Genomic DNA, 10010 nt, shown 5'->3' on the forward strand with positions numbered 1-10010 from the left:
CACCCTGAGACAGAAGACCTGGCCCTACCCTAGGATGTGGTCAACAGTGATCTCTGCACAGTAGTGTCCTCTGAGGCTGTGCATGGGGACCAGGTTGGTCGCCAGATCTGTCTTCCGACAAATGCTCCTTCAGAGCCGTCCTCCGGAATACTGCCCAAGCGCATAAAGGTTGACCAAAGTAGAACTCAAAACTGCCCCCGTCTCTCTTAACTGGGAATTTGGGACGGAGCCAGGACTGGGGAAGGAAAGAGGGGGTTTGTCTCCACTGTCTTGTCACTAGGTGGCAGCACCAACACAGGGCTGCTGCCCCACAGCCCCCGGCAGTAACCTGGGACTTTTAGAAATTCCCCTAAGTGCACCCAAGCTGGGTTTACAGCTCCAGGTTCCCGGCATCAAGGGCGAGTCTGAGTCCCATTTCCACACTTGGCTGTGTGACCTTGGGAAAATCGTTTAGCTTCTTTCTTTTTCTTTAAGATTTGATTTTTAAGGAAACTCTGTACCCCACGCGGGGCTCAAACTCACAACCCCGAGACCGAGAGTCATGGGCACCATCCGCTGAGCCAGCGGCGTTCCCCTCCCCCATTTAACCTCTTCTGAGTCTGTTTCTTTATCTGTTAAGTGGGGATAGTAAAAGTTACCCACAGGACAGAGTGAATAGAAAATGAGGTAAATGTTTGGTAAGTGGTAGCTGATATCACCTCCGCCCCGAAAGGAAGACAAGTTGCACGGTCCTGTTACTCTTTCATGCATCACCCTTATTTTGTACCTTTTTTCCTCTTTGAAGAGTGCCCCTGATGCTTATTTAAAATAAGCATGCCGATAAACATTATGGGGTGGAGGAGTGGGGAGGCAGGAGGAAGGTCCACAGCGTGATTTTTCTAGAACAGACTCGACGTTTCCCCTGCCTTTCCTCCTCTAGCTCTTCTCTTCCTCTTCATTTTCTTTCTCTTACCTTGGGATTTTTACTCTTTAAAGTAAAAAGTAACTAGCTGCTCTGCGTAAAGTCCTGGTGGAGGCAGGGACAAGTTGGGGGCAAAGGTTGAGGACAGCAGAATTAGACACAGAGGAGAGGTCTACTCTCAGAGTGTTCACACGAATAGGCGCTGAACTGATACCCAGGGGGCATGCACCCAGATGCAACTAAAATGAGCAGTAAAATATTAAATATTTACATTCCAGCCCCTGCCCTAGTGTCGGTCGGGCAAGCCTTGACCCTGCTCCACCTCCCCTCCAGCTCCAGCGTCCACGCTGATTGGCTGGCGCCTGGCCGGACTTTGAATACCGCCCAGAGCAGGTTGGCTGGGCTCCATACACCGTGCACCAATGGGGATGGGGAGTGCAGTCTAGAGGTTCAGTAAAAACTCCCAGGGATGGTTTTCAAATTACAGCTTGGGATGCTCGCCAGAAGCAGGAATGGGTCGTATCCAGGTCAGGCTTGCCAGAGGCTGGTGCAGTTCTGGCTGCATGCCCAGCTTCTGACAGAGCACAGGGCATCCCAGAGCGCTCTCGGAAAGCAGTGTACCCCTGCTGGGCCCCGACATTAGGAACCGGTCCCCCTGCTTCCTGGGAGACCTCGGTATGATTCTTCATTCCTGTGTTTTGGGTTTCTTAACAGAAGCTGATTCTGTCTGGGCTGGCTTCAGCAGGAAGTGAATTTGCTGGAAGGATATTGTGTGGCTCGCAGAAGCCAAAGAAAGGCTGGAGAACAAGGCTCAGAAGAAGGCAACAACTGGGACATTTTCCAGCGCAGGAATTCTCTGGCCAGAGCTTCCCAGTTGGAGTGGAGCGCCCCCCCCCCCCCATCTTTTGGATCTTTCCTTTGCTCTGTTCAAGAGTCAGATTCCCAGGAAAGAGGCTGTTTGGCCTAGCCTGGGTCACATGATTCCACCTGGGTCAGATAAAGCAAGGCACCTGACTCTACACGTTGAAACAGAAATCAGGGTACTTTACCAAAGGAGAAGGAGAAATGAGCCCTCTAATCATCTGTATCCTAGTTTCAGGTCACAGTTGAGTGGTACCCTGTCCCCAGCCTCCATGGGTTAGACCAGACAGAACTAGATCCCCATCCTAGTACCCTAACCTTCCTGGAGGTCACCAAGTTCTATGAAGGCAGGGATCGGCGACGTTTGGCTCGTGTTTCAGTTCTCAGCCCCATGCACAGTAGCATAGAACCTGCCACACTGTGGGAACTCAGTAAATATTTGTTAACTGAATGAAAGGCTGGATGGATGGGTGATGGGATGAATGAGGGACAAAGCCTACCTTCTAGAAATGTAGAGTCCCAGACAATTCTTATTCTGACAATGGAATATGGGTAACAAAATAAACATTTGCTGCACATATAAGACAGTAAGCATCAATCAGATCTCATAATAGCAGGAATCCAGTGAAGGGACTCATTCTTGTGGAGATGATAGAGCTTGGGGTAGGACCGGGTGGGGCCAGAGGAGGCTAGGAAAAGTGAGCTGTGTTTCTTGAGTTGCCCTGTCATCTAGCTTTGTGTCCAGATGTCACCAGAGGCAAGGACCAGCATCAATGTAAAAGCTAGATGGAGTCCTGAGCAAGACTCTGGAAGAGGAGACTTGCCTCTCTCCTCTCAGCCTCTGTCCATTCCTCCAAGTCTGTTCCCTTGATAATGTACAATAGAAGTTGGCCTGCCAGCTGGCTCTCTATTCCCTCATCACCTACACACAGACACACACACACACACACACACACACACACACACACTCCATGAACCAATCTTCTGACTCAGAGAAGAAAAGGACACATTCCTATGCAGCCTCTTCAATTACAGCCTCACATATGACAGCCGTGTTGGTTTCTCCTGAGACCACTGAGAGACAGTGATAAAGAGAGGACATCCACCCATACCAGGGACAAAGCCACCAGTGGTGACCAAGGGTAGCCCGTCAAATGTCTGTCTGTATAGGTCATTCACTAACCCATGAGCAAAGGTAAAGATCGTCTCTGTCTTGATTATATCCTTAGGGCCCAGCACAACAGACTCTTAATATTTCTTGGTTTGATAAAGGAAGAAAAGAAAGCATGAATGAAATATCTCTGATATTCTCAAGGCTTATCTACTTCAGTTTAAAGTTACCTATGGCTCCCTCAGAGGTTAGCATCCCATGTTTATTCCAAATAAATAAAACTGGAATAAATAAATTAAATAAACCAAATAAATCTGGAATTTCAGTCTGTTAATGTCTGTGAAAGAAGGGGACGTAGAGCTCTGAAACCATGTGATAGCGGCGATCTGAGGTAGTCTGGGGATCCAGCAAAACTGCCCTACGCTGATATTGGAAGAAAAGGTAGGAGTTGACTAGATGGGGGTGGGGGGAATACAGGAAAAAGAGCAGGCCAGCTGAGACCAAAGGGCACGAGCAGGATTCTGCCGTCTGAGGGGGCACAGAGAATCAGGGGAAGGGCCAGAGGCCAGCACGGAGGAAATGAGAGTGGTTTGAGGTGAGCTGAGGGGCATAGGGTGTAAGGTCTCCGGGGTCCCAGCCAGGATTTATGTCTTCTCCTTAAGGAGTCACCTTAAGTAACTCCTAAACCCCCATCGTGCCATGTGCCAGCAGGCCACTGATAAGCACTTGGGTGAATAACGCTGTCTTCACTTACAGAAGATGTGCTAAGGGGGAGGGTGTGGGGCCCTGTACGGAGGTGACTTTCAGCCTGACTTCACTGCTCCTGTGACACAGCGATGAAGAACCGATCTCCAGGAATGGGGACCTTTGTCTCTGTGAGCTGCAAGATGCTTTGGAAAGTTCAGTGTCAGTTTCTTCAAATGCCGCAAGATAGGGAAATGAGATATGATGCTTTTCACTTTTCAGAACTGGATGTTCTCTAGAGAAAACAAGAGGGGGAAATTTCAGGGAAGCTTCTGGGCTTCCAAACTGTAGTGTTTATACCCTATGTTTGCTAGACATTAAAAAACTCAATATATGTGTTTTTAGACAAAAGAAGACTGTAACTGATCTCGATTTTGAACAACATGGAGGTTTTATTCATATCGCTTAAAAGGGGTAAACCCCTTCTTCCTTGTCGTCTAGGCACCAGCAATAAGGTAGAAAACAAAGCACATATTTACACACTGTGTCCATCACAAAACTGATGTTTCTTACATGAGGCAGTTTTTAGCATGTATATTTTTTATTTATTTATTTTTGGGAGAGAGAGAGAGAGCTTACATGAAGCAGTTTTTAGCATGTATATTATTTATTTATTTTGGGGGGGAGGAGAGAGAGCTTGTGAGTCAGGGGGAGGGGAAGAGGGAGAGGGAGCAAGGTTCTGTGCCCAGCGCAGAGCCCGACACGGCACTTGACTTCATGATCCTGAGATCACGACGTGAGCCGAAATCAAGAGTCAGGGGCTGAACTGGCCAAGCCACCCAGGCGTCCCAAGCATATTTTTCTTTAAATAAGTTCGCTTTTTCACGAAAGTAAATTTATCTGTAGAGGAACATATATCTCATTATAATAAATAGAAAACCACTAAATTTATTAGGATAAATATAGATTGATTAAAAAGTATATGTTTTAACCGAGTGCCACCTAAAATCACCAAGAAGGCACTGTGGCAATGGAGGTGGATTTTAAAAGGGGGGTAGAATTTTGAAAAACAAATGTGGCTTCATAAGCCACCCATCTCCTGCCACTTAGATGAGAACCAACAGGGAATCTTATTAAAAATGAAAATTCCTGGGCCCCACCTACAGAACCACTGAAAAGATGACAGAGCGATTCTAGGCAGTGGGAACCGCACAGAGGAAGAGCAAAGGATTATTTCAAGTGCAAAATATGGCTCCAAACGTGAACTTTTTGGTGTGGCCTGTTCACGGATTTGTTTCCAAGAGAGGAAGGATGAGTACCAGGACAGGTTCGCAGGCTAAGGTCTAGTGGCCTGGAAACAACGAGGACTAACTGCTGGGTTCCTCTGGGCTCCTCAGCCCTGCTAACACGTGGGGCTGGAGAATTCTCACATGCTGTGTGGTTAGCTGCCTCCCTGGCCTCCACCTGTCACCTGTCTCCCAAACCGTAACAACCATACACGTCTCCAGACGCGGCCAAATGTCCCCCGAGAGACCGAATCACCCCCATTTGAGAACCACTGAGTTGGGGGAATGGCTTAAAGTCCCTGTTGGGTTGTTTGTTTTCTTGGCTCCCGCGTCAGGCAGAATTAGGTTAGTGGCCCTTAGTAGCACTGCTTATCATGGCTTCACCAAATAAGTTCTTTTCTGGTGTCACTTAAAAACAAAACAAAACAAAACAAAACAAAACACCCAGACACGGGTCTTCTGGAACTTGTCATCTAGACACGTCATCATGTCTAGAGCTTGTCATCACGTTTCTGCACTATGACCAGGGACCCCCAGACTCTCTTCTTCCTTTGCACACAGCTGCCTCATAGTCCTGAAATGGTTGCCTTACTTCGTATATTGCATCTGTCTTCCAGACAGAAAAGAGAGAGGCATGTGCCAACTGAGATGGCCCCACCTTTTTTTTTTTTTAAGATTTATTTATTTTTATTGGGGGGGAGTGGGGAGAGAGGGGTAAGTGGAGAGAGGGAGACAGAACCCTCAAGCAGACTCCCTGTTGAGCACACAGCGCGATGAGAGACTCCATCTCACCACTCTGAGATCGTGACCTGAGCCAAAATCAAGAGTTGGGTGCTTAACATATTGAGCCACCCAGGGGACCCTTGAGATGGCCCCACCTTTATTTTAAAGAGCTTTCCCATAAGCCCAAACAGCAATTTCTCCTTGTATCTTCTCAATGGTCTGTGTCACATGGTCATCCCTAGCTGCAAGGGAGTCTGGGAAATGTAATCTTTTTAGTGGGTACATTGCTATCCTAGACAAATTTGAGAATTCTGTAATAAGAAAAAAGGGGAGGGGCGCCTGGGTGGCTCAGTGGGTTAAGCCTCTGCCTTCGGCTCAGGTCATGATCCCAGGGTCCTGGGATCGAGCCCCGCATCAGGCTCTCTGCTCGGCAGGGAGCCTGCTTCCCTTCCTCTCTCTCTGCCTGCCTCTCTCCCTATTTGTGATCTCTGTCTGCCAAATAAATAAATAAAATATTTTAAAAAAAGGGAGGGGGGGAGAATGGCTTTGAGAGATCAATTTTCAGTTCCTGCCACTGCTCCTAGCCTTTGTTTCTAGGTATAGGGGCAAGCTCTCTTACCAGTACTCTTCCAGAAGGAGCCAGACTCACTCCCAGGCAGCAATGGAGTTTGTCTGTGAAAATGTCCCTAATAAATTCCTTCTTGTCTCTGCCTGCTGGTAGAGTCTTTAAACAAAGATCAAGTTTTTATTCTATTTTTCTGGAAGGAGATGAATTCAATGATCTTTGGAGCAGTTGAAAAACAAGATTTTTAGGAGAGATGTTCTCTTCCAATCCTCATTTCCTGTTTCCCCAAGACCCTGTGAGGCCGGTGTTGTAACAGGTCACTCACGTGGCAACAATTCCATTAAATATCCGCTCTACACACTTGCTCCAAATGCCACCATTTTGGGTCGGGCATCACTCTTTCTGGGTGTTTCTTAGAAATGCCTGTCCTCTTAGGTAGACATAAAAGATGACTTAACCCACCCCCTTAACATTGGTCTTAAGTTCATGAGCCCTTTCCCTCCCTTGGAATCCTGAGCAGCGGGGATTTGGGACACTGAAACCCAAGAGAGGAAGAGCCTAGGGGACCAGAGAGAGACATCATGTCTGCCCTGAGAAGAAGTGCCCCCCGCCCCCCCCCCACTGCCGGCTCACCTCCTTTACTGTAAAGCTACAGCCACATTGGGACTTTGCTTGGAGGTATTAATAAACACTGCTGGTAAGTTTGGGTCCAGCAGATGGCAACCCCATGAACTTTCAGCTGACTTTGCCTCCCTTTCTCTCCCCACCCACACTTCTCAATCTGAAGACTAAATATCTGGCTTTCCTGTAATTTGCTTTGACACTAACTCAGGGAATAACACTGCTGGTAAGAGACAGACACCGAGGGTGGCAGGTGGGGAAAAAAACATTCCCCGGGAACCTTCACATCGAAGTCACAGATACTGACGACGCTGTTGTGTGCCCGTTTCTTGTTGCACGGAGCTTTGCCTGAGCCTGGGCTTTCTGGGGGCAACCTCGCTGACCGAGATCAGAGTTACAACTGGCAGACCTCTGTAGGGCCACCTCATCCCTGGGCGGAAGAGGTCCTTATGCTCTTCTCCCCACGTGACGGGAACAGGCACTGACCTTTCTGTTAGTCCCTTTCCCATGGGGCAAGGAGTCCTTAGACCCAAGGGGTCATGCCTATCCAGGGCTCTCTGTCCCCTTTTATTTTTTATCTTTATTTTTTTAAGATTTTTATTTGTTGGGATGTCTGGGTGGCTCAGTCTGTTAAGTGTCTGCCTTCAGTTCAGGTCATGATCTCAGGCCCCTAGGATCACGTCCCGCATCTGACTCCTTGCTCAGTGGGGAGCCTGCTTCTCCCTCTGCCTGCCCCTCCCCCTGCATGCCCCTCTCCCTGCTCTCTGACAAATAAAAAATAAGTAATCTGAGAAAAAAAAAAAAAGATTATTTATTTATTTATTTTAGAGAGAGAGAGAGCGAAAGAGAGAGAGGGGGAGAGGGAGGGAAGGGGGAGGGGCAGAGGGAGAGAGAGCATCTCAAGCAGACTTTGCACTGAGCACGGAGCCAGACTTGGGGCTCATCCCATGACCCTGAGATCGTGACCTAAGCTGAAAACAAGAGTCAGACGCTCAACTGACTGAGCCACCCAGGTGCCCTCCTTTGTCCCCTTTTAAAGCATGCTCCGTATACTCAAGAAATTCCAGAGTCCCCTGCCTGGGTGACCCTAAGCTGGCTTCCAGAAGTTGTAGCCCTCTTCCCTGGATATTTCTTCTTCAAGGTAGACCAGACCACTGGTATATGTACCCCTGGCCCCCAGGGGTGGCCAAGGGACGGCTGTCTGAGGGGGAGGGGTGTGGATGAAACCAAGTCTGGTGGGCTGGGACCTGTACCAGCAGGGACACGAGGCTGCCGAGGAAAAGCCAGGGGAGGGATCAGGAGAGGACAGCCTGCAGTCTTGGAGCCGTTTGTCCCTGTGCTTCCTCGTGCTAACACAACATTCTGAAGCGTCTGGAAGTCTAAATTCAGGTGTGCCTGGGTGGCTCAGTCAGTTAAGTCTCTGTCTTCGGCTCAGGTCATGATCTCAGGGTCCTGGGATTGAGCCCCACATCAGGCTCCTTGCTCCACAGGAAACCTGCTTCTCTCTTTCCCTCTGTCTGCCGCTCCCCCTGTTTATGCTCTCTCTCTCTCTGTCAAATAAATAAATAAGTAAAATCTTAAAAAAAAAAAATTCAAACCTCACCTTCCAGGTTGTTGTGCAGATATATTTGCTGGAGAAAGATCATGTTTTGTTTAATGCATTTAGTCTGTTTTATAAGCTTGATTTATAATGTGTAAATATTTAGACACATGGTACGTGGCTTCTGTACTCTTGCCCCAGCCCCTGTAAATGTTAGGGGCCGACCTCCTCCACTAACCTATTTTGTTTGGTCTGCAGAGTGTTTTGAAAATTGGAAGATTTCATGCATAAATTCTGGTTCAGACTTTTCTTGACACGTTGGCAGATAGTATGGCAACCCTGGGGCCACACTCCCACATGGCAGCATGGGAGAGAACTGAGGGGCAGCTGCCAGCTTTAGGCAGACAAGCATTCACTCCTCAGTTTGCCACACTCTCCACCACTCCCAACTGTCCTACCTCTGGTGAGCTTCATGTATTTACAGAGGCTGCCTGAGCCATGGAGGCCTTTGAGTATGGGTCCATGGCCCACCGACCTGAGGGAGTGATCCCTGTCAGGGGTAGGAGGCTGGGGCAGAGCTGGTGGTGGGGACATCCATGGTCAGAGTTTTGGAAGTTCGAATGGATTCAGAGCTGCCCCTCCAACGTTCCCGTGTGGAGATGAAGTCAGCACTAGCACTCACCCCAGGCTCAGCTTGATGCTTTCTCTACCAGACTAACCAGAAAGGAGAAGTAGAACTGCCCAGGGTCATTAGAAAGTAGAGAATGAAAGAGGAAGAGCTGTTCTTGTCAAGAGATGGGAACCGCGCACGTGAGCCCTGCTTTTCTAGTTCGGCCCCGCGGGTCATTCAGTAGATGCCCAGCACAGGTCATGTGCCTTCTGCGGGGGTTTCTGGGGGAAAATCACAGTGCTGGAGAGGGGTGGGGAGGAAAACCTCTGATTGGAAGGAAGCTTGCCCCAACCTCCCGTGAGAGGCCGGGCCTTCGTAGAGTTGGCTGTAAAGATAGCAAAGCCTTAAGTTCTGCTTCCTGAGAATGTGAAAGACAAATGAATTCTATAAAATTCTATACAATTCTATACAATGCCCGTAACATCTGGAGTGACCCCAGGCTTCTTTGCTCTGCCCAGACCCTGAGGAAAGTGGTGAGAGGGGTCCTCCTTGCCGCAGCCCCTCATCACCCACCCCAGTCCACACGGAGCCCATGCAGGGAGAGGAAGCCCCATTTACCGAGTATTTTAGGAGACCGGGGATTAAAATGTCAGATTCTGCCTCCGAAGCAATGCTGATATCTGGGGAAGGTCTTCCGAGCTGTCTCCAGCAGGTTCTGCGTGCAGTGCCCGCACTCTGGGCATCCACGGGCATCAGCCTCAGGGTTGAGCGGACCGTGGGTGCCAGTGTGCCCTCAGAGGCCCTTGGGGTGGACTCCTCCCATAGACAGGCTACGAGGAGGTCAGGTGGTCCCACACGCTGGGACACGGCTCTTACAGAGCTCTGCAGAGGTCCGTAGTCACACTAGCCCAACACCGGCGTGATCCCAGCGGGGTAGGAGAGACTCGGGCAGGTGAGGCCCAGGGTTGAGACCTTGCGTCAAACCAACCCCAGCTGTCAGCCCGGCAGGTTGAGGAGGAGCTGGGAGACAGAGCTGCTCCGCTCTTTCCCCGTGGTCACCATCCCAACCATCCGAAGACAGGTGCCTATGGGGAGACCATGGACAGGG

The sequence above is a fragment of the Martes martes genome (genome assembly GCF_963455335.1).
Source record: "Martes martes genome assembly, chromosome: 7".
NCBI lineage: Eukaryota > Metazoa > Chordata > Mammalia > Carnivora > Mustelidae > Martes > Martes martes.